We start from the raw sequence: 26,013 nt of genomic DNA, 5'->3' as shown, positions 1-26,013 counted from the left end.
TCCTCCCTTCCAACGGTGTTGAGGCGGGTGGGAACAGCAGGGGGTGAAGGTGCTGTGTTTAAAGAGGTGGAGTTATGCAGATCTAAAACGCGTGGATTGCAGCAGCAGCAAGCCGAAAAGTGCAGGCATGTAAGGGATCTAGAGGTTGACAACATGTCTTCTTAACGGGAGTCCAGGAGCTCATCTCCACAAATGGACTTTTCAGGATCCTTGGGTGGCTCCGTAGTTTGAAACCAATTCTTGTTATCGCTTCTCGGCCTTTTGGCTAAGATCAAGTGTAGTATCTTTCGAAAAGGCGGTTTTGGATGTTGGCCGCCCTAGTAGATTGATACATTATGCACACTGGGGTTTAGGCGCTTGTTAGTACGCCAGGTGGCTAATATAGTCATCTGGTGGAAAGCATGGCCCCCCAGGATCGACGCCATTGGGCCGGGGAAGATCGAAAGCCCGAAGTGTGAAGTGCCCCAGGAGTGGTGACCCTGGGGTGCCTTAACTCACTGGGATTGGGAACCCCACTTGAGTTTATGGCACATTTGCACTAGCACTTCAATATTTCTTTCTTCACACACACCCTTATTCCGGGCCTTCTGGCCTTAGGATGGGGAATTTTTCAATTCCCGGTCGAAGGTCCGGGCAGTATTATACTGTGAAACCTTCACTATTTATTTAATTTTTTTTTGTCACTGTGTGTCCACTTTTTCACGTGTGTCCACGTCCTTACTAGGATTTTGTCGGGATGCGGTTCCCTTACGGGTTCCTCTCTTGGCAGGTCTAGGGGGGGAGTGTGTGGCCATCAGGTTCCGCTCCCCCCTGAACCCCACTGGCTCTCCTCTTTCGGGAGGAGAGCGTTGTTGGCTCCCCTCTTCCGGGAGGGGAGCACAGTCTTTGGCTCCCAGTGCCTTGCTCGGGTGAGAACTCGGGCAGGTATTGGGGGTAAGATTGGGTCGCCTCTGGCTCCGGCTGGAGGTGGCTATTTGTCCCTGTTCCTCGCTGTGGCCTTCTGGCTCGGAGGGACGGGGAATGGTTTGGGGGACCCTTCTCCTTTTGGAGAGGGTTTCAAGAAGACCAGCATCCTAGTGCACTTTTTTTTGTGGCACTTGTCACTTTTTTAAGCGCACTCGGGTTTTGTACACGAATTCGGGGTTTCGATAAAAAAAAAAAAAAAAATCTGTTCTTATCAGTTTAATATCTGATACGTCCCCTATCTGGGGACCATATATTAAATGGATTTTTAGAACAGGGAGATGGAAAAAGAGCTTGCTCTGTCCACTCCACGCATTGACCTGGTATTGCAGTATCTCCAGGACCGGTGCACCCCTTCTTTAATGCAGTTTCTAAAATCAGAAAGAATTGAATTCAATGTTTTTTGTTCATTTTGCTTGTTTGTCGGATTTTGGGATGGACTCTTTGGCTTTGCTTTTCTTCTCCTCATTGGATTTTTCATGTTCAAAGTTGCAGAAGCCAGATTACAAGCTCATTTTGGTTCAACTTCAGCAACTGTGCATTGCATTGCCATGTAATGTGATGCAATGCTATCTTTCTAGCTCTCCCTTTTTACTTCCTTTTGGATAAACAGACATATTAGGCAAGCATTTTGGAGCTTTCACCTAAATAACTACAGGTGGTGAGATAAGCTGCACAATATAATTGACCTTTCAGTATATTGTTGCACACACACCATCTATTTAGCAAATGCCCTTGTTATCAACAGCAGCCTTTTAAACTCACCTGAGCTAACAGGTATGTGCGCTGGTTACTCTGCTGCGCTTAAAATTTCTTTTTTGGTTTGCTACAATGCCTTTTCTGAAACGTTGTCTCCTTCTGCTGGAACACTGACTTCTTTCATTTAATGCCTGCAGACTATAAAAGAGAACCCAACCCAAAAAGTTTGGTTGATTAGTCTGTGGCATTCTGTTAAACTGTTGCTTATGGCGGTCTCTGTGAGCTTCTCAGCGACATTCAGCCAGCCAGGTATCCTGCCTGCAGTAGATGGAATGTGGCAATGGAACGCTGGCTGCGCGTGTCATAATAGGCTCTGAGCCTTTATATACCTGTGCACAGCAGCAGCCACCTTCAGTCTGCTGCTGGACAGCCAGCAGCAGCAGCAGCAGGAGAGGTATGTAATCAGGAGCCCTCCTGCTAAGGGTAGACAGCTGCTCGTTCCACCCCACCCCCCGCCTTAATTGGTTCTCCTCCCTTCCAACGGTGTTGAGGCGGGTGGGAACAGCAGGGGGTGAAGGTGCTGTGTTTAAAGAGGTGGAGTTATGCAGATCTAAAACGCGTGGATTGCAGCAGCAGCAAGCCGAAAAGTGCAGGCAAGTAAGGGATCTAGAGGTTGACAACATGTCTTCTTAACGGGAGTCCAGGAGCTCATCTCCACAAATGGACTTTTCAGGATCCTTGGGTGGCTCCGTAGTTTGAAACCAATTCTGGTTATCGCTTCTCGGCCTTTTGGCTAAGATCAAGTGTAGTATCTGTTCTTATCAGTTTAATATCTGATACGTCCCCTATCTGGGGACCATATATTAAATGGATTTTTAGAACAGGGAGATGGAAAAAGAGCTTGCTCTGTCCACTCCACGCATTGACCTGGTATTGCAGTATCTCCAGGACCGGTGCACCCCTTCTTTAATGCAGTTTCTAAAATCAGAAAGAATTGAATTCAATGTTTTTTGTTCATTTTGCTTGTTTGTCGGATTTTGGGATGGACTCTTTGGCTTTGCTTTTCTTCTCCTCATTGGATTTTTCATGTTCAAAGTTGCAGAAGCCAGATTACAAGCTCATTTTGGTTCAACTTCAGCAACTGTGCATTGCATTGCCATGTAATGTGATGCAATGCTATCTTTCTAGCTCTCCCTTTTTACTTCCTTTTGGATAAACAGACATATTAGGCAAGCATTTTGGAGCTTTCACCTAAATAACTACAGGTGGTGAGATAAGCTGCACAATATAATTGACCTTTCAGTATATTGTTGCACACACACCATCTATTTAGCAAATGCCCTTGTTATCAACAGCAGCCTTTTAAACTCACCTGAGCTAACAGGTATGTGCGCTGGTTACTCTGCTGCGCTTAAAATTTCTTTTTTGGTTTGCTACAATGCCTTTTCTGAAACGTTGTCTCCTTCTGCTGGAACACTGACTTCTTTCATTTAATGCCTGCAGACTATAAAAGAGAACCCAACCCAAAAAGTTTGGTTGATTAGTCTGTGGCATTCTGTTAAACTGTTGCTTATGGCGGTCTCTGTGAGCTTCTCAGCGACATTCAGCCAGCCAGGTATCCTGCCTGCAGTAGATGGAATGTGGCAATGGAACGCTGGCTGCGCGTGTCATAATAGGCTCTGAGCCTTTATATACCTGTGCACAGCAGCAGCCACCTTCAGTCTGCTGCTGGACAGCCAGCAGCAGCAGCAGGAGAGGTATGTAATCAGGAGCCCTCCTGCTAAGGGTAGACAGCTGCTCGTTCCACCCCACCCCCCGCCTTAATTGGTTCTCCTCCCTTCCAACGGTGTTGAGGCGGGTGGGAACAGCAGGGGGTGAAGGTGCTGTGTTTAAAGAGGTGGAGTTATGCAGATCTAAAACGCGTGGATTGCAGCAGCAGCAAGCCGAAAAGTGCAGGCATGTAAGGGATCTAGAGGTTGACAACATGTCTTCTTAACGGGAGTCCAGGAGCTCATCTCCACAAATGGACTTTTCAGGATCCTTGGGTGGCTCCGTAGTTTGAAACCAATTCTGGTTATCGCTTCTCGGCCTTTTGGCACGATCTATCAGGTTTACCTGTGTGGTCTTGCCTGTGAGGTGCTCTTGGTACCCTTTCTCTCGGCCTGGGGGGATCGTTCCTCTTCGGAGGGACTTAACCCCCCTGCTGCTATTGGGAGGAAGGATTAGTCCGGGAGCAACGGGAAGGGATCCCATGAAGGCTTGCGCCTTTCAGAGAGAAGAGTCGGTACGTTCCTGAGTGAAGGATGCCGGCAACGCTCACATATTCATCGGGTGATGCCCGGATGCGGAACACCGTGAGGATTGAAGTTGGAGCAGGATCGAGGACGGAGAAGAACTTGGACTACATCTGCCATAGGATTCTGCTTGGAGTTCTGGAGTTTCGGCGGGAAGACATATTCTGCTTCCAGGACAATGAGTACAAGGGGACTTACACCATCACCTTCAAGAGCCAGGGATGCTGTCACCAACTCGTACAAAAGGTAAATGAGAAAAACTACTTAGATGAATTGGATGGACTAACCTTTTGTCTCTTGTATGCCTATGACGAGATCCCTATCGTGGTGCATTTCCCGAACCCCTTTGTGGAGGCTGCAGACATCTCGACCTACCTTATCCGTTATTGTGATGATCTGAGATACCTGGGCACTGTGAAGAACGCGGTAGGCTTCTGGTGCGGCAAGAGGAGGTACATGGCCCGTCTAAAGAGGGACCCAAGCGGAGTGGGAGGAATGCTACACCCTCCCTCAACATTTGTGATCGGTAAGAGCAGAGGCTACTTATTTTACCCTGGAATGCCGGTATGTTGCAGGAACTGTGGACAAATGGGTCATACCCAAACGTCCTGCACGGGCAGGAAAGTAGACCGCTGCAATAATTGCAGCTGTTACGGACATTTAATGAAGGACTGTCCCGCTGGGAGGAAATGCAATCTTTGTGGTGAGGCGGGGCACATGTTCCGAGGATGCCCCAACAGGACCAGGACCAGGACTTACGCAGAAGCTGCATCTTCTGCAGCTGAGCCGATGCGCCCGCCGGTCTTCACTGGCGGGCCGGCGTCGGAGGGCGGTTCGAAGGGCGAGAAGGCTGGGATGGAGCAGGGAGCCGGAGGCCCCTCTGGGGCGGCCCCTGCATCGAAGTCCCTTAACGATGGGCGGACCTCGCATGGACCGGAGCGGAGGGGTCCTCCTTCTGGGAGGGTATCCTCCGTGTCGATGGTTCCCGATACCGATCCTGTTGGGCTGGAGGGTGGTGCCCCTGTGCGGTTGGCTACAGGGGACCACGCAGCGATGGCCTCAGGATCTTCCAGGGCGATTAGCCAGCCAGATGAGGGGGCTTTGCTTCTAGGTGGCGAACATCAGGGAATCTGTGTTGGTGATCTTATCCTGATGGACCAGTCTCTCCCCCTGGAGGAGGTGGAGGAAGAGGAGGACTGCACCAGTGACCTAGTGGAGTCTGCCCCGAAAAAGAGACGGAATGTCGAAGCCCCAGCGTCTCCTGGAATGTGGCTGGGAACCGTGACCTACGAGGGGGCAACCGCCGGCTCACAGAATATCGAGTCATTTGGGTCCTCTAGCCCGGATGTCCTGGAGCAATTTGGCATACAGGGCTTTGAGTCAGGTGTCCTCATGGAAGATCCACCACCCTGACCTATGAATGCCCACATTAAGACTTGTCTCACTGAATGTGAGGTCATTAAAGAGCCCAGTTCGTAGGGCTGCTCTATTTAAGTACTTAGAAACCACTGACGTTGACATATGTTTATTACAGGAATGCGGGATACAACATGCACTAAATTATAATGACATCAAGACAGATTGGAGACTGGGGCCCTCCATCTGGTCTGGCTCCAATGACAACAAGTCAGCGGGGGTGGGCTTCCTCTGTCGTGGGAGAAATATTGCTATAAATACTGTCACAGAAATAGTACCAGGCAGAGTGGTTTTAGTGCATTTTAAATTTAATGGTTTTACCCTACGTGTAATGAATGTTTATGCTTCCCCTGATAAGCAAGAGAGAATTTATTTATTTGGGATATTGCCATTGTACTGTACTGGGTCATCTCCCCTGATCGTAGGGGGTGATTTTAATTGTCTTTGTGCTAGTGAACAACGAGCGGGGGGTGACCCTAAACGCAAATTGGATAAGTCATGTCATCTATTGAAAGATTTTATAACTGATTTTAAATTATGCGATGCGTGGAGGTCACTCCTGCCGACGGACCCTGGTTATACGTGGTCCGGAAGAGGGGTGTCCTCCAGGATCGATTTTATTTTCCTATCAGATGATTTTAACCCTGTAAAATGTGTTTTAACATCAAATATATTTTCTGACCATAAGGGCTTGGAGGTGCACCTAGAATACCGGGATGAACAGAGGGTCAACAGGGGCCTCTGGCGTCTAAGTACTTACCTGCTGGAGGACCCTCTGATTCGACAAGACTTTTGTAAAGCCTATCAAGCCTGGCGGCGACAAAAACCTTCTGATGCCCCTATGGTAACCTGGTGGGAAAATTTGAAAAAAAAAGTCAGAATGTTTTTTATAAAAGCAGGGAGACGTAAAGCTAGAGAGAAAAAAAGATGTTTTAGTGATCTTAACACCAAACTACAAACACTTTTTAAATTCAAAGAGCTAGGGGTGGAGGTGGGAGATGATATTGCTAGCCTAAAAACTGAAATTCAGAACTGCATAGACACAAAGGGGAAAGAGATTATTTTTAACTCTAGAGTGCAGCACTTGGAGGAGGGGGAGAAGTGCTCTCGCTTCTTCTTCAAAAAAGTCATGGATAAAAGAGAAGTGATCACAAATCTAGAGGGTGAAACATCTATGCAGGGAATGTTGAATGCTACTTTTAACTTTTATAAGCATCTTTTTAGTAAAAAGTGTATAGATGAGTCCTTTTTATCTGATGCTCTTAATGATCTCGATTTTAAGTTAAATTTTATAGACCAGGAGTTTTTAGAACGCGATATTGTTTTAGAGGAATTATTTTATGTTTTTAAAAGTTTCTCTAAGGGCAAAGCACCTGGGTGTGATGGACTACCTGTAGAGTTTTATCTTACTTTTTGGGACATTTTAAAAGAGGACCTTTTTATGCTTTTTAAAGAAGTTTTTATTTGTGAACAGTTGCCATTTTCGTGGAGGAGAGGAGTGGTGTCTTTGATATATAAAAAAGGTGATCGCAGTGCTCTAGCGAATTGGAGACCCATAACTCTCCTAAACGTCGATTACAAGGTACTTGCTAAGGTGGTTGCAAACCGGCTCAGGAATGTCATTGCCAAACTAATCCAGCCTGAGCAGGTTTGTAGTGTACCAGGCAGAAGTATTTCAGAGGTTTTAAACGTATTAAGGGATGTAATTTGGTATTCCAGAGACCGGGGTCAAAATGTAGCTCTTTTAGCCCTTGATTTTGAAAAAGCTTTCGATAGAGTCTCTCATAGATTTCTTTTTAGAGTTTTAAAAAGAATGGGTATCCCTAATATGCTTTTAAATTGTATTAAGATTTTATATAAAAATTGTTTTAGTCAAATTTCTCTTAATGGCTTTTTAACAGATGGAGTTCCCCTTGAGTCCGGAGTGAAGCAGGGATGCCCCTTGTCGCCCATCCTGTTCATCTGCGCCATGGAGCCCCTGCTGAGCGCAATAAGGAAAGACAAAGTGATTAGAGGGGTTCCTGTTCCTGGCGGAGGTGGCAGTGATGTGAGAGTCTTTGGCTACATGGATGACGTGACGGTTGTGTGCGTGGACCCTGCTTCCCTCCGGAGGGCGGTGTTGCGCATTGAATTTTTTTCCCAGGCATCCGGGTTTAAACTTAATTTAAATAAATCTGAATGTCTGACTTTGGGATCCTGGGACACCGCCCAACTCCCGCAGCTCACTATAAAACGAGACAATGTAAAAATTCTTGGAGTTGTTTTTAACGAGGAGAATGTGGGAACTCAAAGCTGGGAGAATGTCATAGAAAAAATGTCAAAGAAAATATCATTTTGGGGTTTGAGGTCCCTAACAATGGAGGGGAAAATTTTAATTATAAAATCAGTGTTGTTACCCCTCATACTGTATATAGCTATGGTGTACCCCCCCTCTGATGTTTTAATTAAAAAAATGACTAGGATGATCTTTATGTTTTTATGGAACTCCAAAATGGAAAAATTAAGGCGAGAAATAATGAGGAAGAATAAAATGAACGGCGGAAGGGATGTCCCCGACTTACATATTTATTTGTATTTAAATTATTTCTGCTTTTGTTTCAAACATTTTAATGGTAATAGTGCGCTAAGTTATTTTTTAAAATATACCTGTGGGATGATTTTTAAAAGATGGTTTAAGTTGTCGTTGAATTCCCCTGTTTTACTATGCCCCCCCAAACACCAAGCAATCTTAGAAAAGACTGTTCGATTTTATAGCCTTGGTGATTTTAAAATGGACATTTTTAAAGACCGCAAGAAGCTTTTATCTTTTCTGAGGAGGAATGAAGATGTGACCCCCATAGTAAATTTCTCAGAAGAGAGGTCGAAGCAAGTTTGGAAGAATGTCTTCGGAAAATTTTTAGCAAATGGACATAAGGACATCGCATGGATGGTGGTCCACCAGTGCCTCCCCACCAGAGAGTTTCAACACAGGAGAGGCCTGGTGGCCAGAGCCAAATGCCCCAGAGACTCATGTGTTAATGACGAAACCACCTTGCACCTTATGTGGAATTGCCCGTTTGCACAGGAACTTTGGCACAAAGTTGGGATTCTTTTAAAATGGACTTGCGGTTTAAGAGATTTTAACCATGAATATGTTTTATATGGCCTTTTTAAATGTCCGACCCCTCAACAGTATTGTATATGTTGGTGCATGATTAACTGTTTTAAAGACGCCCTTTGGAAGGCACGCAATATTTTACTTTTTAAACGTGATGCTATTTCTGTGAAGGATTGTCTTAAAATTGCTTTTAGTCAGATGTATATTTATTACTTGAGGGATGTCAAATGTATTGGGAGGAGGGATGCTAATCGTATATGGGGTTTTTATGGGTGGAATTCTGTGTTTTATTAATGTATTTGTGTTGCTGTTTTTTGATTGTAAACCATCTTTTACGCACATAATAAAATATGTTGAAACCTGATCTGTTCTTATCAGTTTAATATCTGATACGTCCCCTATCTGGGGACCATATATTAAATGGATTTTTAGAACAGGGAGATGGAAAAAGAGCTTGCTCTGTCCACTCCACGCATTGACCTGGTATTGCAGTATCTCCAGGACCGGTGCACCCCTTCTTTAATGCAGTTTCTAAAATCAGAAAGAATTGAATTCAATGTTTTTTGTTCATTTTGCTTGTTTGTCGGATTTTGGGATGGACTCATTGGCTTTGCTTTTCTTCTCCTCATTGGATTTTTCATGTTCAAAGTTGCAGAAGCCAGATTACAAGCTCATTTTGGTTCAACTTCAGCAACTGTGCATTGCATTGCCATGTAATGTGATGCAATGCTATCTTTCTAGCTCTCCCTTTTTACTTCCTTTTGGATAAACAGACATATTAGGCAAGCATTTTGGAGCTTTCACCTAAATAACTACAGGTGGTGAGATAAGCTGCACAATATAATTGACCTTTCAGTATATTGTTGCACACACACCATCTATTTAGCAAATGCCCTTGTTATCAACAGCAGCCTTTTAAACTCACCTGAGCTAACAGGTATGTGCGCTGGTTACTCTGCTGCGCTTAAAATTTCTTTTTTGGTTTGCTACAATGCCTTTTCTGAAACGTTGTCTCCTTCTGCTGGAACACTGACTTCTTTCATTTAATGCCTGCAGACTATAAAAGAGAACCCAACCCAAAAAGTTTGGTTGATTAGTCTGTGGCATTCTGTTAAACTGTTGCTTATGGCGGTCTCTGTGAGCTTCTCAGCGACATTCAGCCAGCCAGGTATCCTGCCTGCAGTAGATGGAATGTGGCAATGGAACGCTGGCTGCGCGTGTCATAATAGGCTCTGAGCCTTTATATACCTGTGCACAGCAGCAGCCACCTTCAGTCTGCTGCTGGACAGCCAGCAGCAGCAGCAGCAGGAGAGGTATGTAATCAGGAGCCCTCCTGCTAAGGGTAGACAGCTGCTCGTTCCACCCCACCCCCCGCCTTAATTGGTTCTCCTCCCTTCCAACGGTGTTGAGGCGGGTGGGAACAGCAGGGGGTGAAGGTGCTGTGTTTAAAGAGGTGGAGTTATGCAGATCTAAAACGCGTGGATTGCAGCAGCAGCAAGCCGAAAAGTGCAGGCATGTAAGGGATCTAGAGGTTGACAACATGTCTTCTTAACGGGAGTCCAGGAGCTCATCTCCACAAATGGACTTTTCAGGATCCTTGGGTGGCTCCGTAGTTTGAAACCAATTCTGGTTATCGCTTCTCGGCCTTTTGGCTTCGATCTTACAGCTTGTCTGTTTGGTTGTTGTCTATCTGGGTGCTTCCGGTACCCTCTCTCTCGGCCTGGGGGGATCGTTCCTCTTCGGAGGGACTTCACCCCCCTGCTGCTATAGGGAGAGAGGCTTAGTCCGGGAGCAACGGGAAGTGATCCCCTAAAAAGGCATATGCCTTTTTTTTTCTTTCCGTAGTTGGCGTACTTTTTTTGGAAGAGATGCCGGCTGTGCTGTCATATGCATCGGGTGAACCCCGGATGAGAAATACAGTGCGAATTGACGTTTTGGAGAAGTTTCGCTGTGAGAAAAACATCCAGTATGTTTGCAACATCATCCTTCTTGGACTTCTGGGATTTAGTAGAGAGGACATCTTCTGCTTCCAGGACAACGAATCGAAAGGTACCTACACCATCACTTTTAGGAGTCAAGGGTGCTGCCAACAACTGGTCCAGAAAGTGAACGAAAATAGCCACATGGACGAAATGGAAGGTTTGATTTTTTCCTTATTATTTGTTTATGAAGAAGTCCAGATTGTGGTTCACCTCCCTAACCCTTTTGTGGAAGTGCTGGATATTTTGACTTTCTTGCGTCGCTATTGCGATGACGTGTCCTTTTTAGGAAAAATTAAAAATGCAGTTAATTTTTGGTGTGGGAAGCGGAGGTTCCTGGCACGATTAAAGAAGGATCCAACGGGAGTCGGAGGAACACAGCACCCTCCCTCCACCTTCACAATCGGGAAGAGCCGAGGATACCTCTTCTATCAAGGTATGCCCTTGTATTGTAGGAATTGTGGCACAATGGGGCATACCCAAGACGCTTGCCAGGAGAGGAGGGCTGCCCGTTGTAATAATTGCAGCCAGTATGGACACTTGACGAAAGACTGTCCTCACAAGAAACAGTGTAATCTGTGCGGGGAGGATGGACATGTATTCCGGAGTTGCCCCCAGAGAACCAAGGTACGGACATATGCAGAGGCAACTGGGGGTCCCTGGCGAAGACAATCTCTAGCTCGCCCCTCAGTGTCCGTCGGGGAGGATCCCCTTGACAGGACTGAGCTAAGCTCTACTGGCCCCTCTGTAGTGGAGGTGGCAAAGAAGAAGCCCCCGCAAAAAGGGGACTATGGGCGGTCCGTCCAGGGACCGGAGCAGGGATGCTCTTCTGTTCGGGAGGGTGTCTCTGTGTCGATGGCCCCTGAAGATGTGTGTGTTTCTGGTGTGCTGGAGCAGGGTGCCCCCAGTATGTTGGCACTGGTGGACCCTGCTGCGAAGGCCCCAGATGCTATTCAAGTGTCGAGCCAGCAGGACGCAGTGTGTTTTTCCCTAGGTGACGACCTCGAGAAGAGAGACCATGAGGCAGTAGTGGGAGAAGATTGCACTAGTGACCTACCTGAACCCAGCGGGAAAAAGATGCGTGCGGATGTCTGTCCGGATTCACCGGATGTTTCCTTGGGTGTCGGTGATTTGTGGCTGCAGGGAGCAGGAGCTGGATACCCGGTCACTGCCTCGGATCCAATGAACATTTCCTTTTCCCCGGAGTCAGGGATCTTGGAGGCACTGTTGGATCATAGTCCTGAACAGGTCAAGATGATTCTGGATGACTCCCTCCCACCTTGACTTTAATGCCGTCCATAAAATGCCTCTCACTGAATGTGAGATCTTTAAAGAGCCCTGTTCGCAGGGCTGCTCTTTTTCAATATTTAGAGACTTTAGACTTTGATGTGTGTTTATTGCAGGAATGTGGACTACAACACTCAATTAATTATGACGAGCTTAAAAAGGATTGGAAGTCGGGACCGTCAGTGTGGTCCGGCTCAAATGTGAATAGGTCTGCTGGAGTGGGTTTGCTCTGTCGTGGTAATAACATCGTGTTTTCCTCTGTTACAGAGATTACACCAGGCAGGGCAATGTTAGTACATTTGCATATTAATAATTTTAGTTTTCGCATAATTAATGTGTATGCTCCTCCCGACAAGCAAGAGCGCATCCAATTGTTTGAAATTTTGCCTGTATTTTGTGTTGGGTCTTCTCCCCTCCTGATAGGTGGGGATTTCAACTGCCTTAGTGTCGGCGAACAACGAGTAGGAGGGGACCCTCTCCGTAAGTTGGATAAGTCATGTTTTCTGCTAAAAAATTTTCAAACTGATTTTAAGCTATGCGATGCCTGGAGGTCTCTTTCACCGACGGACCCTGGATTTACATGGTCCGGTCGGGGAGTGGCCTCTAGGATCGATTTTATGTTTTTATCTGTGGATTTTAAGCCGGTGATGTTTGATCTAATGTCTAATTTATTTTCCGATCACAAAATGTTAAAATTACAGTTAGAATACCAAGGAGAGCAGAGAATAAACAAAGGACTGTGGCGTTTGGGGACACATCTGCTGGAGGATCCTCAGATAAGGTCGGATTTTTGTACAGCCTACCAGGAATGGAGACAACATAGGCCTCCTTATATAAAAATGTTGTCTTGGTGGGAAAAGATTAAAAATAAAATTAGGCTTTTTTTTATCACGGCAGGGAGGAAGAAATCAAGACAGAAAAAACAATTTTTCTCAAATCTAAATACTAGGCTGCAGACACTTTATAAATTTAAAGAGATTGGGTTGGAGGTGGAGGAAGACATTGTCAGCCTAAAAGCAGAAATACATACACTTTTGGAGCAGAAGGGGAGAGAGGTTATTTTTAATTCAAAGGTAAAGCAGTTAGAAGAAGATGAAAAATGTACACGCTTCTTTTTTAAAAAAGCAATGGAGAGGAAAGATGCGATTACTTGTTTAGGTGAAGAATCCACTATACAGGGCATGAAGAACGTGGCTTTTGATTTTTACCGACTCCTTTTTAGTGAGAAAAGTGTGGATGATTCCTTTTTACAAGATGCTCTTAATGTCCTAGATTTTAAGTTGAATCAGTCAGATCAGGAGTTTTTAATACGGGATTTTAGCTTAGAGGAACTTTTTAACATTTTTAAAAGTTTTTCAAAGGGCAAAGCTCCGGGAGCAGACGGTCTCCCCGTCGAATTTTATCTGACTTTCTGGGATATTTTAAAGGATGATCTTTTAGCACTTTTTAAGGAGGTTTTTAAGTGTAAACGGTTGCCCAAGGGATGGAGGAGGGGAATAGTGTCCTTGATCTTTAAAAAGAAAGGGGCTCGTGAGGACCTTGCAAATTGGAGGCCTATCACCCTCCTCAACATGGATTATAAAGTATTAGCCAAATTTATTGCATGCCGGCTTAAAATGATAATTGATAAGTTGATACAACCAGAACAAGTTTGTGGTGTACCGGGAAGGAGTATTGCGGAGGTGTTAAATGTCATAAGAGATGCAATATGGTATACTAGGGATCGTGGTCAGAATTTAGCCCTGTTGGCGCTGGACTTTGAGAAGGCGTTCGACAGGGTATCGCACAAGTATCTTTTTAGTGTTTTAAAGAAGATGGCGATCCCGGATTTTATCATGTCTCTAATTAAGATTTTGTATAAAGATTCATATTGTCAAATCTCTGTTAATGGCTTCTTAACAGGTGAAATACCGCTGGAATCCGGAGTGAAGCAGGGCTGCCCTTTGTCCCCGATCCTGTTTATTTGTGCTATGGAGCCTTTATTATGCCAAATTAGGAAAGATAAAGTGATCCGTGGGGTCCCTGTTCCGGGTGGAGGGGGGGCCCAAATTAAAGTCTTCGGGTATATGGACGATGTTACTGCCATCTGCACGGATCCTGCTTCCCTCCGGAGGGTGGTGAGGTGTACCAGTTTTTTTAGTCAGGCTTCAGGTTTTAAGTTGAATTTTAATAAAACTGAGTGTTTGACAATTGGTTCCTGGGATACAGTGGACCTACCAGCAGTCAAAATGAAGTGTGATAAAGTTAAAATTTTGGGCATTACTTTTAATAAAGAAAATGACGGGGTTGTGAGTTGGGGGGAGGTCCAGGAGAAAATGGTGAAGAAACTATCCTTTTGGAATTTGCGTAGTTTGTCAATCGAAGGGAAAGTTCTAATTATTAAGTCTGTATTATTGCCAATGATGTTATATGTTGCAATTGTGTACCCTCCCTCCGACTTAATGCTCAAAAAGCTGACTCGCTGCATGTTTATATTTATTTGGGGCTCGAAGATGGAAAAAGTAAAACGCACAGAAATGTATAAAAGGCATCAAAATGGTGGAAAGGATGTCCCGGATTTGAGCATGTTTTTGTATATAAATTTCTTCTGTTTCTGTTTTAAGCTTCTTAATTCTAACAGTGTTTTTAGTCTGTTTTTAAAATATACTTGTGGTTATGTTTTTAAGAGATGGCTACGGCCATCCTTATCTTCGCCTGTTTTATTATGTCCCCCAAAGCATCTTATCATCTTAGAGAAAGTATGTAGAAATTATAAATTAAGAGACTTGGATACTGATATTCTTCAAGACCGAAGGAAATTGATAACTCATCTGAGAAGGGAAGAAAGAGTATCTGAAGTAATCAACTTTTCCTGGAGCAGATCCAAGCGAGTCTGGAGGAATGTGTTTGGAAAGTTTCTCGCAAATATTCATAAAGACCTTGCCTGGATGTCCGTCCACCAGTGCCTCCCAACTAGAGACTTTCAGCACAGGAGAGGCCTGGCGGCGCGGGCAAAATGTCCTAGAGACTCGTGTGGAAGTGATGAGACGGTTTTACATCTGTTTTGGAACTGTTTTTATGCGCAAGAACTTTGGCGGAGACTGGGGGTGCTTTTGAAATGGGTTTGTGGTCTGAAAGACTTTTGTCACGAATATGTTTTATACGGACTTTTTAATTGCCCAACTTTACATCAAACCAAAATATGCTGGTGTATAATAAATTGTGCAAAAAGTGCTATGTGGAAAGTGAGGAATATTTTGTTGTTCAAACGTGACTGTATTTCCATCAATGATTGTATTAGAATGGTTTTTAGCGAAATGTATATTTATTATTTGAAAGATGTCAAAGATGTGGGTAAACACGAAGCGAATAGAAGATGGTGTTTTTACATGTGGAATACTATTTTGTACTAATAATGTCTGTGGAAAGAGCTCTATTAACGCTGTAAATAAGAATAATGTGTTTTTGTACTTTTTTATATCTGAATAAATTTATGTTGAAACCTTATCTGTTCTTATCAGTTTAATATCTGATACGTCCCCTATCTGGGGACCATATATTAAATGGATTTTTAGAACAGGGAGATGGAAAAAGAGCTTGCTCTGTCCACTCCACGCATTGACCTGGTATTGCAGTATCTCCAGGACCGGTGCACCCCTTCTTTAATGCAGTTTCTAAAATCAGAAAGAATTGAATTCAATGTTTTTTGTTCATTTTGCTTGTTTGTCGGATTTTGGGATGGACTCTTTGGCTTTGCTTTTCTTCTCCTCATTGGATTTTTCATGTTCAAAGTTGCAGAAGCCAGATTACAAGCTCATTTTGGTTCAACTTCAGCAACTGTGCATTGCATTGCCATGTAATGTGATGCAATGCTATCTTTCTAGCTCTCCCTTTTTACTTCCTTTTGGATAAACAGACATATTAGGCAAGCATTTTGGAGCTTTCACCTAAATAACTACAGGTGGTGAGATAAGCTGCACAATATAATTGACCTTTCAGTATATTGTTGCACACACACCATCTATTTAGCAAATGCCCTTGTTATCAACAGCAGCCTTTTAAACTCACCTGAGCTAACAGGTATGTGCGCTGGTTACTCTGCTGCGCTTAAAATTTCTTTTTTGGTTTGCTACAATGCCTTTTCTGAAACGTTGTCTCCTTCTGCTGGAACACTGACTTCTTTCATTTAATGCCTGCAGACTATAAAAGAGAACCCAACCCAAAAAGTTTGGTTGATTAGTCTGTGGCATTCTGTTAAACTGTTGCTTATGGCGGTCTCTGTGAGCTTCTCAGCGACATTCAGCCAGCCAGGTATCCTGCCTGCAGTAGATGGAATGTGGCAATGGAACGCTGGCTGCGCGTGTCATAATAGGCTCTGAGCCTTTATATACCTGTGCACAGCAGCAGCCACCTTCAGTCTGCTGCTGGACAGCCAGCAGCAGCAGCAGCAGGAGAGGTATGTAATCAGGAGCCCTCCTGCTAAGGGTAGACAGCTGCTCGTTCCACCCCACCCCCCGCCTTAATTGGTTCTCCTCCCTTCCAACGGTGTTGAGGCGGGTGGGAACAGCAGGGGGTGAAGGTGCTGTGTTTAAAGAGGTGGAGTTATGCAGATCTAAAACGCGTGGATTGCAGCAGCAGCAAGCCGAAAAGTGCAGGCATGTAAGGGATCTAGAGGTTGACAACATGTCTTCTTAACGGGAGTCCAGGAGCTCATCTCCACAAATGGACTTTTCAGGATCCTTGGGTGGCTCCGTAGTTTGAAACCAATTCTGGTTATCGCTTCTCGGCCTTTTGGCTAAGATCAAGTGTAGTATCTGTTCTTATCAGTTTAATATCTGATACGTCCCCTATCTGGGGACCATATATTAAATGGATTTTTAGAACAGGGAGATGGAAAAAGAGCTTGCTCTGTCCACTCCACGCATTGACCTGGTATTGCAGTATCTCCAGGACCGGTGCACCCCTTCTTTAATGCAGTTTCTAAAATCAGAAAGAATTGAATTCAATGTTTTTTGTTCATTTTGCTTGTTTGTCGGATTTTGGGATGGACTCTTTGGCTTTGCTTTTCTTCTCCTCATTGGATTTTTCATGTTCAAAGTTGCAGAAGCCAGATTACAAGCTCATTTTGGTTCAACTTCAGCAACTGTGCATTGCATTGCCATGTAATGTGATGCAATGCTATCTTTCTAGCTCTCCCTTTTTACTTCCTTTTGGATAAACAGACATATTAGGCAAGCATTTTGGAGCTTTCACCTAAATAACTACAGGTGGTGAGATAAGCTGCACAATATAATTGACCTTTCAGTATATTGTTGCACACACACCATCTATTTAGCAAATGCCCTTGTTATCAACAGCAGCCTTTTAAACTCACCTGAGCTAACAGGTATGTGCGCTGGTTACTCTGCTGCGCTTAAAATTTCTTTTTTGGTTTGCTACAATGCCTTTTCTGAAACGTTGTCTCCTTCTGCTGGAACACTGACTTCTTTCATTTAATGCCTGCAGACTATAAAAGAGAACCCAACCCAAAAAGTTTGGTTGATTAGTCTGTGGCATTCTGTTAAACTGTTGCTTATGGCGGTCTCTGTGAGCTTCTCAGCGACATTCAGCCAGCCAGGTATCCTGCCTGCAGTAGATGGAATGTGGCAATGGAACGCTGGCTGCGCGTGTCATAATAGGCTCTGAGCCTTTATATACCTGTGCACAGCAGCAGCCACCTTCAGTCTGCTGCTGGACAGCCAGCAGCAGCAGCAGCAGGAGAGGTATGTAATCAGGAGCCCTCCTGCTAAGGGTAGACAGCTGCTCGTTCCACCCCACCCCCCGCCTTAATTGGTTCTCCTCCCTTCCAACGGTGTTGAGGCGGGTGGGAACAGCAGGGGGTGAAGGTGCTGTGTTTAAAGAGGTGGAGTTATGCAGATCTAAAACGCGTGGATTGCAGCAGCAGCAAGCCGAAAAGTGCAGGCATGTAAGGGATCTAGAGGTTGACAACATGTCTTCTTAACGGGAGTCCAGGAGCTCATCTCCACAAATGGACTTTTCAGGATCCTTGGGTGGCTCCGTAGTTTGAAACCAATTCTGGTTATCGCTTCTCGGCCTTTTGGCTAAGATCAAGTGTAGTATCTTTCGAAAAGGCGGTTTTGGATGTTGGCCGCCCTAGTAGATTGATACATTATGCACACTGGGGTTTAGGCGCTTGTTAGTACGCCAGGTGGCTAATATAGTCATCTGGTGGAAAGCATGGCCCCCCAGGATCGACGCCATTGGGCCGGGGAAGATCGAAAGCCCGAAGTGTGAAGTGCCCCAGGAGTGGTGACCCTGGGGTGCCTTAACTCACTGGGATTGGGAACCCCACTTGAGTTTATGGCACATTTGCACAAGCACTTCAAATTTTCTTTCTTCGCACACACCCTTATTCCGGGCCTTCTGGCCTTAGGATGGGGAATTTTTCAATTCCCGGTCGAAGGTCCGGGCAGTATTATACTGTGAAACCTTCACTATTTATTCAATTTCTTTGTCACTGTGTGTCCACTTATTCACGTGTGTCACGTCCTACTAGGATTTTGTCGGGATGCGGTTCCCTTACGGGTTCCTCTCTTGGCAGGTCTAGGGGGGGAGTGTGTGGCCATCAGGTTCCGCTCCCCCCTGAACCCCCCTGGCTCTCCTCTTTCGGGAGGAGAGCGTTGTTGGCTCCCCTCTTCCGGGAGGGGAGCACAGTCTTTGGCTCGCAGTGCCTTGCTCGGGTGAGAACTCGGGCAGGTGCTGGGGGTAAGATTGGGTCGCCTCTGGCTTCGGCTGGAGGTGGCTTTTTGTCCCTGTTCCTCGCTGTGGCCTTTTGGCTCGGAGGGACGGGGAATGGTTTGGGGGACCCTTCTCCTTTTGGAGAGGGTTTCAAGAAGACCAGCATCCTAGTGCACTTTTTTTTTGTGGCACTTGTCACTTTTTTAAGCGCACTCGGGTTTTGTACACGAATTCGGGCTTTCGATAAAAAAAAGAAAAAAAGAAAAAAAAAAAAAAAAAAAAAAAATCTGTTCTTATCAGTTTAATATCTGATACGTCCCCTATCTGGGGACCATATATTAAATGGATTTTTAGAACAGGGAGATGGAAAAAGAGCTTGCTCTGTCCACTCCACGCATTGACCTGGTATTGCAGTATCTCCAGGACCGGTGCACCCCTTCTTTAATGCAGTTTCTAAAATCAGAAAGAATTGAATTCAATGTTTTTTGTTCATTTTGCTTGTTTGTCGGATTTTGGGATGGACTCTTTGGCTTTGCTTTTCTTCTCCTCATTGGATTTTTCATGTTCAAACTGTTGCTTATGGCGGTCTCTGTGAGCTTCTCAGCGACATTCAGCCAGCCAGGTATCCTGCCTGCAGTAGATGGAATGTGGCAATGGAACGCTGGCTGCGCGTGTCATAATAGGCTCTGAGCCTTTATATACCTGTGCACAGCAGCAGCCACCTTCAGTCTGCTGCTGGACAGCCAGCAGCAGCAGCAGCAGGAGAGGTATGTAATCAGGAGCCCTCCTGCTAAGGGTAGACAGCTGCTCGTTCCACCCCACCCCCCGCCTTAATTGGTTCTCCTCCCTTCCAACGGTGTTGAGGCGGGTGGGAACAGCAGGGGGTGAAGGTGCTGTGTTTAAAGAGGTGGAGTTATGCAGATCTAAAACGCGTGGATTGCAGCAGCAGCAAGCCGAAAAGTGCAGGCATGTAAGGGATCTAGAGGTTGACAACATGTCTTCTTAACGGGAGTCCAGGAGCTCATCTCCACAAATGGACTTTTCAGGATCCTTGGGTGGCTCCGTAGTTTGAAACCAATTCTGGTTATCGCTTCTCGGCCTTTTGGCTAAGATCAAGTGTAGTATCTGTTCTTATCAGTTTAATATCTGATACGTCCCCTATCTGGGGACCATATATTAAATGGATTTTTAGAACAGGGAGATGGAAAAAGAGCTTGCTCTGTCCACTCCACGCATTGACCTGGTATTGCAGTATCTCCAGGACCGGTGCACCCCTTCTTTAATGCAGTTTCTAAAATCAGAAAGAATTGAATTCAATGTTTTTTGTTCATTTTGCTTGTTTGTCGGATTTTGGGATGGACTCTTTGGCTTTGCTTTTCTTCTCCTCATTGGATTTTTCATGTTCAAAGTTGCAGAAGCCAGATTACAAGCTCATTTTGGTTCAACTTCAGCAACTGTGCATTGCATTGCCATGTAATGTGATGCAATGCTATCTTTCTAGCTCTCCCTTTTTACTTCCTTTTGGATAAACAGACATATTAGGCAAGCATTTTGGAGCTTTCACCTAAATAACTACAGGTGGTGAGATAAGCTGCACAATATAATTGACCTTTCAGTATATTGTTGCACACACACCATCTATTTAGCAAATGCCCTTGTTATCAACAGCAGCCTTTTAAACTCACCTGAGCTAACAGGTATGTGCGCTGGTTACTCTGCTGCGCTTAAAATTTCTTTTTTGGTTTGCTACAATGCCTTTTCTGAAACGTTGTCTCCTTCTGCTGGAACACTGACTTCTTTCATTTAATGCCTGCAGACTATAAAAGAGAACCCAACCCAAAAAGTTTGGTTGATTAGTCTGTGGCATTCTGTTAAACTGTTGCTTATGGCGGTCTCTGTGAGCTTCTCAGCGACATTCAGCCAGCCAGGTATCCTGCCTGCAGTAGATGGAATGTGGCAATGGAACGCTGGCTGCGCGTGTCATAATAGGCTCTGAGCCTTTATATACCTGTGCACAGCAGCAGCCACCTTCAGTCTGCTGCTGGACAGCCAGCAGCAGCAGCAGCAGGAGAGGTATGTAATCAGGAGCCCTCCTGCTAAGGGTAGACAGCTGCTCGTTCCACCCCACCCCCCGCCTTAATTGGTTCTCCTCCCTTCCAACGGTGTTGAGGCGGGTGGGAACAGCAGGGGGTGAAGGTGCTGTGTTTAAAGAGGTGGAGTTATGCAGATCTAAAACGCGTGGATTGCAGCAGCAGCAAGCCGAAAAGTGCAGGCATGTAAGGGATCTAGAGGTTGACAACATGTCTTCTTAACGGGAGTCCAGGAGCTCATCTCCACAAATGGACTTTTCAGGATCCTTGGGTGGCTCCGTAGTTTGAAACCAATTCTGGTTATCGCTTCTCGGCCTTTTGGCTAAGATCAAGTGTAGTATCTGTTCTTATCAGTTTAATATCTGATACGTCCCCTATCTGGGGACCATATATTAAATGGATTTTTAGAACAGGGAGATGGAAAAAGAGCTTGCTCTGTCCACTCCACGCATTGACCTGGTATTGCAGTATCTCCAGGACCGGTGCACCCCTTCTTTAATGCAGTTTCTAAAATCAGAAAGAATTGAATTCAATGTTTTTTGTTCATTTTGCTTGTTTGTCGGATTTTGGGATGGACTCTTTGGCTTTGCTTTTCTTCTCCTCATTGGATTTTTCATGTTCAAAGTTGCAGAAGCCAGATTACAAGCTCATTTTGGTTCAACTTCAGCAACTGTGCATTGCATTGCCATGTAATGTGATGCAATGCTATCTTTCTAGCTCTCCCTTTTTACTTCCTTTTGGATAAACAGACATATTAGGCAAGCATTTTGGAGCTTTCACCTAAATAACTACAGGTGGTGAGATAAGCTGCACAATATAATTGACCTTTCAGTATATTGTTGCACACACACCATCTATTTAGCAAATGCCCTTGTTATCAACAGCAGCCTTTTAAACTCACCTGAGCTAACAGGTATGTGCGCTGGTTACTCTGCTGCGCTTAAAATTTCTTTTTTGGTTTGCTACAATGCCTTTTCTGAAACGTTGTCTCCTTCTGCTGGAACACTGACTTCTTTCATTTAATGCCTGCAGACTATAAAAGAGAACCCAACCCAAAAAGTTTGGTTGATTAGTCTGTGGCATTCTGTTAAACTGTTGCTTATGGCGGTCTCTGTGAGCTTCTCAGCGACATTCAGCCAGCCAGGTATCCTGCCTGCAGTAGATGGAATGTGGCAATGGAACGCTGGCTGCGCGTGTCATAATAGGCTCTGAGCCTTTATATACCTGTGCACAGCAGCAGCCACCTTCAGTCTGCTGCTGGACAGCCAGCAGCAGCAGCAGCAGGAGAGGTATGTAATCAGGAGCCCTCCTGCTAAGGGTAGACAGCTGCTCGTTCCACCCCACCCCCCGCCTTAATTGGTTCTCCTCCCTTCCAACGGTGTTGAGGCGGGTGGGAACAGCAGGGGGTGAAGGTGCTGTGTTTAAAGAGGTGGAGTTATGCAGATCTAAAACGCGTGGATTGCAGCAGCAGCAAGCCGAAAAGTGCAGGCATGTAAGGGATCTAGAGGTTGACAACATGTCTTCTTAACGGGAGTCCAGGAGCTCATCTCCACAAATGGACTTTTCAGGATCCTTGGGTGGCTCCGTAGTTTGAAACCAATTCTGGTTATCGCTTCTCGGCCTTTTGGCTAAGATCAAGTGTAGTATCTGTTCTTATCAGTTTAATATCTGATACGTCCCCTATCTGGGGACCATATATTAAATGGATTTTTAGAACAGGGAGATGGAAAAAGAGCTTGCTCTGTCCACTCCACGCATTGACCTGGTATTGCAGTATCTCCAGGACCGGTGCACCCCTTCTTTAATGCAGTTTCTAAAATCAGAAAGAATTGAATTCAATGTTTTTTGTTCATTTTGCTTGTTTGTCAGATTTTGGGATGGACTCTTTGGCTTTGCTTTTCTTCTCCTCATTGGATTTTTCATGTTCAAAGTTGCAGAAGCCAGATTACAACCTCATTTTGGTTCAACTTCAGCAACTGTGCATTGCATTGCCATGTAATGTGATGCAATGCTATCTTTCTAGCTCTCCCTTTTTACTTCCTTTTGGATAAACAGACATATTAGGCAAGCATTTTGGAGCTTTCACCTAAATAACTACAGGTGGTGAGATAAGCTGCACAATATAATTGACCTTTCAGTATATTGTTGCACACACACCATCTATTTAGCAAATGCCCTTGTTATCAACAGCAGCCTTTTAAACTCACCTGAGCTAACAGGTATGTGCGCTGGTTACTCTGCTGCGCTTAAAATTTCTTTTTTGGTTTGCTACAATGCCTTTTCTGAAACGTTGTCTCCTTCTGCTGGAACACTGACTTCTTTCATTTAATGCCTGCAGACTATAAAAGAGAACCCAACCCAAAAAGTTTGGTTGATTAGTCTGTGGCATTCTGTTAAACTGTTGCTTATGGCGGTCTCTGTGAGCTTCTCAGCGACATTCAGCCAGCCAGGTATCCTGCCTGCAGTAGATGGAATGTGGCAATGGAACGCTGGCTGCGCGTGTCATAATAGGCTCTGAGCCTTTATATACCTGTGCACAGCAGCAGCCACCTTCAGTCTGCTGCTGGACAGCCAGCAGCAGCAGCAGCAGGAGAGGTATGTAATCAGGAGCCCTCCTGCTAAGGGTAGACAGCTGCTCGTTCCACCCCACCCCCCGCCTTAATTGGTTCTCCTCCCTTCCAACGGTGTTGAGGCGGGTGGGAACAGCAGGGGGTGAAGGTGCTGTGTTTAAAGAGGTGGAGTTATGCAGATCTAAAACGCGTGGATTGCAGCAGCAGCAAGCCGAAAAGTGCAGGCATGTAAGGGATCTAGAGGTTGACAACATGTCTTCTTAACGGGAGTCCAGGAGCTCATCTCCACAAATGGACTTTTCAGGATCCTTGGGTGGCTCCGTAGTTTGAAACCAATTCTGGTTATCGCTTCTCGGCCTTTTGGCTAAGATCAAGTGTAGTATCTGTTCTTATCAGTTTAATATCTGATACGTCCCCTATCTGGGGACCATATATTAAATGGATTTTTAGAACAGGGAGATGGAAAAAGAGCTTGCTCTGTCCACTCCACGCATTGACCTGGTATTGCAGTATCTCCAGGACCGGTGCACCCCTTCTTTAATGCAGTTTCTAAAATCAGAAAGAATTGAATTCAATGTTTTTTGTTCATTTTGCTTGTTTGTCGGATTTTGGGATGGACTCTTTGGCTTTGCTTTTCTTCTCCTCATTGGATTTTTCATGTTCAAAGTTGCAGAAGCCAGATTACAAGCTCATTTTGGTTCAACTTCAGCAACTGTGCATTGCATTGCCATGTAATGTGATGCAATGCTATCTTTCTAGCTCTCCCTTTTTACTTCCTTTTGGATAAACAGACATATTAGGCAAGCATTTTGGAGCTTTCACCTAAATAACTACAGGTGGTGAGATAAGCTGCACAATATAATTGACCTTTCAGTATATTGTTGCACACACACCATCTATTTAGCAAATGCCCTTGTTATCAACAGCAGCCTTTTAAACTCACCTGAGCTAACAGGTATGTGCGCTGGTTACTCTGCTGCGCTTAAAATTTCTTTTTTGGTTTGCTACAATGCCTTTTCTGAAACGTTGTCTCCTTCTGCTGGAACACTGACTTCTTTCATTTAATGCCTGCAGACTATAAAAGAGAACCCAACCCAAAAAGTTTGGTTGATTAGTCTGTGGCATTCTGTTAAACTGTTGCTTATGGCGGTCTCTGTGAGCTTCTCAGCGACATTCAGCCAGCCAGGTATCCTGCCTGCAGTAGATGGAATGTGGCAATGGAACGCTGGCTGCGCGTGTCATAATAGGCTCTGAGCCTTTATATACCTGTGCACAGCAGCAGCCACCTTCAGTCTGCTGCTGGACAGCCAGCAGCAGCAGCAGCAGGAGAGGTATGTAATCAGGAGCCCTCCTGCTAAGGGTAGACAGCTGCTCGTTCCACCCCACCCCCCGCCTTAATTGGTTCTCCTCCCTTCCAACGGTGTTGAGGCGGGTGGGAACAGCAGGGGGTGAAGGTGCTGTGTTTAAAGAGGTGGAGTTATGCAGATCTAAAACGCGTGGATTGCAGCAGCAGCAAGCCGAAAAGTGCAGGCATGTAAGGGATCTAGAGGTTGACAACATGTCTTCTTAACGGGAGTCCAGGAGCTCATCTCCACAAATGGACTTTTCAGGATCCTTGGGTGGCTCCGTAGTTTGAAACCAATTCTGGTTATCGCTTCTCGGCCTTTTGGCTAAGATCAAGTGTAGTATCTGTTCTTATCAGTTTAATATCTGATACGTCCCCTATCTGGGGACCATATATTAAATGGATTTTTAGAACAGGGAGATGGAAAAAGAGCTTGCTCTGTCCACTCCACGCATTGACCTGGTATTGCAGTATCTCCAGGACCGGTGCACCCCTTCTTTAATGCAGTTTCTAAAATCAGAAAGAATTGAATTCAATGTTTTTTGTTCATTTTGCTTGTTTGTCAGATTTTGGGATGGACTCTTTGGCTTTGCTTTTCTTCTCCTCATTGGATTTTTCATGTTCAAAGTTGCAGAAGCCAGATTACAACCTCATTTTGGTTCAACTTCAGCAACTGTGCATTGCATTGCCATGTAATGTGATGCAATGCTATCTTTCTAGCTCTCCCTTTTTACTTCCTTTTGGATAAACAGACATATTAGGCAAGCATTTTGGAGCTTTCACCTAAATAACTACAGGTGGTGAGATAAGCTGCACAATATAATTGACCTTTCAGTATATTGTTGCACACACACCATCTATTTAGCAAATGCCCTTGTTATCAACAGCAGCCTTTTAAACTCACCTGAGCTAACAGGTATGTGCGCTGGTTACTCTGCTGCGCTTAAAATTTCTTTTTTGGTTTGCTACAATGCCTTTTCTGAAACGTTGTCTCCTTCTGCTGGAACACTGACTTCTTTCATTTAATGCCTGCAGACTATAAAAGAGAACCCAACCCAAAAAGTTTGGTTGATTAGTCTGTGGCATTCTGTTAAACTGTTGCTTATGGCGGTCTCTGTGAGCTTCTCAGCGACATTCAGCCAGCCAGGTATCCTGCCTGCAGTAGATGGAATGTGGCAATGGAACGCTGGCTGCGCGTGTCATAATAGGCTCTGAGCCTTTATATACCTGTGCACAGCAGCAGCCACCTTCAGTCTGCTGCTGGACAGCCAGCAGCAGCAGCAGCAGGAGAGGTATGTAATCAGGAGCTCTCCTGCTAAGGGTAGACAGCTGCTCGTTCCACCCCACCCCCCGCCTTAATTGGTTCTCCTCCCTTCCAACGGTGTTGAGGCGGGTGGGAACAGCAGGGGGTGAAGGTGCTGTGTTTAAAGAGGTGGAGTTATGCAGATCTAAAACGCGTGGATTGCAGCAGCAGCAAGCCGAAAAGTGCAGGCATGTAAGGGATCTAGAGGTTGACAACATGTCTTCTTAACGGGAGTCCAGGAGCTCATCTCCAC

At 45.1% G+C, this 26,013-nt stretch overlaps 10 non-coding genes and 3 pseudogenes across 10 annotated transcripts; all 13 read left to right on the top strand.

Annotated features, from left to right (window-relative positions):
* Nucleotides 1-245: 245 nt before the first annotated feature.
* Nucleotides 246-337, top strand: LOC141211890 (U2 spliceosomal RNA; annotated as a pseudogene).
* Nucleotides 338-1,136: 799 nt separating this feature from the next.
* LOC141211748 (U2 spliceosomal RNA) lies at nt 1,137-1,320 on the top strand. Its single transcript, XR_012281680.1, has one exon. It is a non-coding gene; the product is annotated as a U2 spliceosomal RNA (small nuclear RNA).
* A 1,115-nt stretch (nt 1,321-2,435) lies between these two features.
* LOC141211125 (U2 spliceosomal RNA) lies at nt 2,436-2,626 on the top strand. Its single transcript, XR_012281111.1, has one exon. It is a non-coding gene; the product is annotated as a U2 spliceosomal RNA (small nuclear RNA).
* Nucleotides 2,627-8,796: 6,170 nt separating this feature from the next.
* On the top strand, nt 8,797-8,986 carry LOC141211711 (U2 spliceosomal RNA). The gene has a single exon (XR_012281652.1). It is a non-coding gene; the product is annotated as a U2 spliceosomal RNA (small nuclear RNA).
* Nucleotides 8,987-15,191: 6,205 nt separating this feature from the next.
* LOC141211653 (U2 spliceosomal RNA) lies at nt 15,192-15,374 on the top strand. The gene has a single exon (XR_012281609.1). It is a non-coding gene; the product is annotated as a U2 spliceosomal RNA (small nuclear RNA).
* A 1,115-nt stretch (nt 15,375-16,489) lies between these two features.
* Nucleotides 16,490-16,680, top strand: LOC141211124 (U2 spliceosomal RNA). The gene has a single exon (XR_012281110.1). It is a non-coding gene; the product is annotated as a U2 spliceosomal RNA (small nuclear RNA).
* A 1,115-nt stretch (nt 16,681-17,795) lies between these two features.
* On the top strand, nt 17,796-17,887 carry LOC141211889 (U2 spliceosomal RNA; annotated as a pseudogene).
* Nucleotides 17,888-18,683: 796 nt separating this feature from the next.
* LOC141211798 (U2 spliceosomal RNA) lies at nt 18,684-18,891 on the top strand (annotated as a pseudogene).
* Nucleotides 18,892-19,538: 647 nt separating this feature from the next.
* On the top strand, nt 19,539-19,729 carry LOC141211123 (U2 spliceosomal RNA). The gene has a single exon (XR_012281109.1). It is a non-coding gene; the product is annotated as a U2 spliceosomal RNA (small nuclear RNA).
* Nucleotides 19,730-20,844: 1,115 nt separating this feature from the next.
* LOC141211122 (U2 spliceosomal RNA) lies at nt 20,845-21,035 on the top strand. Its single transcript, XR_012281108.1, has one exon. It is a non-coding gene; the product is annotated as a U2 spliceosomal RNA (small nuclear RNA).
* Nucleotides 21,036-22,150: 1,115 nt separating this feature from the next.
* Nucleotides 22,151-22,341, top strand: LOC141211121 (U2 spliceosomal RNA). Its single transcript, XR_012281107.1, has one exon. It is a non-coding gene; the product is annotated as a U2 spliceosomal RNA (small nuclear RNA).
* A 1,115-nt stretch (nt 22,342-23,456) lies between these two features.
* Nucleotides 23,457-23,647, top strand: LOC141211120 (U2 spliceosomal RNA). The gene has a single exon (XR_012281106.1). It is a non-coding gene; the product is annotated as a U2 spliceosomal RNA (small nuclear RNA).
* Nucleotides 23,648-24,762: 1,115 nt separating this feature from the next.
* LOC141211119 (U2 spliceosomal RNA) lies at nt 24,763-24,953 on the top strand. Its single transcript, XR_012281105.1, has one exon. It is a non-coding gene; the product is annotated as a U2 spliceosomal RNA (small nuclear RNA).
* The last annotated feature ends 1,060 nt before the right edge of the window (nt 24,954-26,013 follow it).

Source organism: Phyllobates terribilis, unplaced genomic scaffold, assembly GCF_046119375.1.
Source record: "Phyllobates terribilis strain yellow unplaced genomic scaffold, ASM4611937v1 Scaffold_170__1_contigs__length_4071412, whole genome shotgun sequence".
Lineage (NCBI taxonomy): Eukaryota > Metazoa > Chordata > Amphibia > Anura > Dendrobatidae > Phyllobates > Phyllobates terribilis.
The sequence above is the reverse complement of the archived record's forward strand: the minus strand, read 5'-3'. Positions and strand labels throughout refer to the sequence as shown.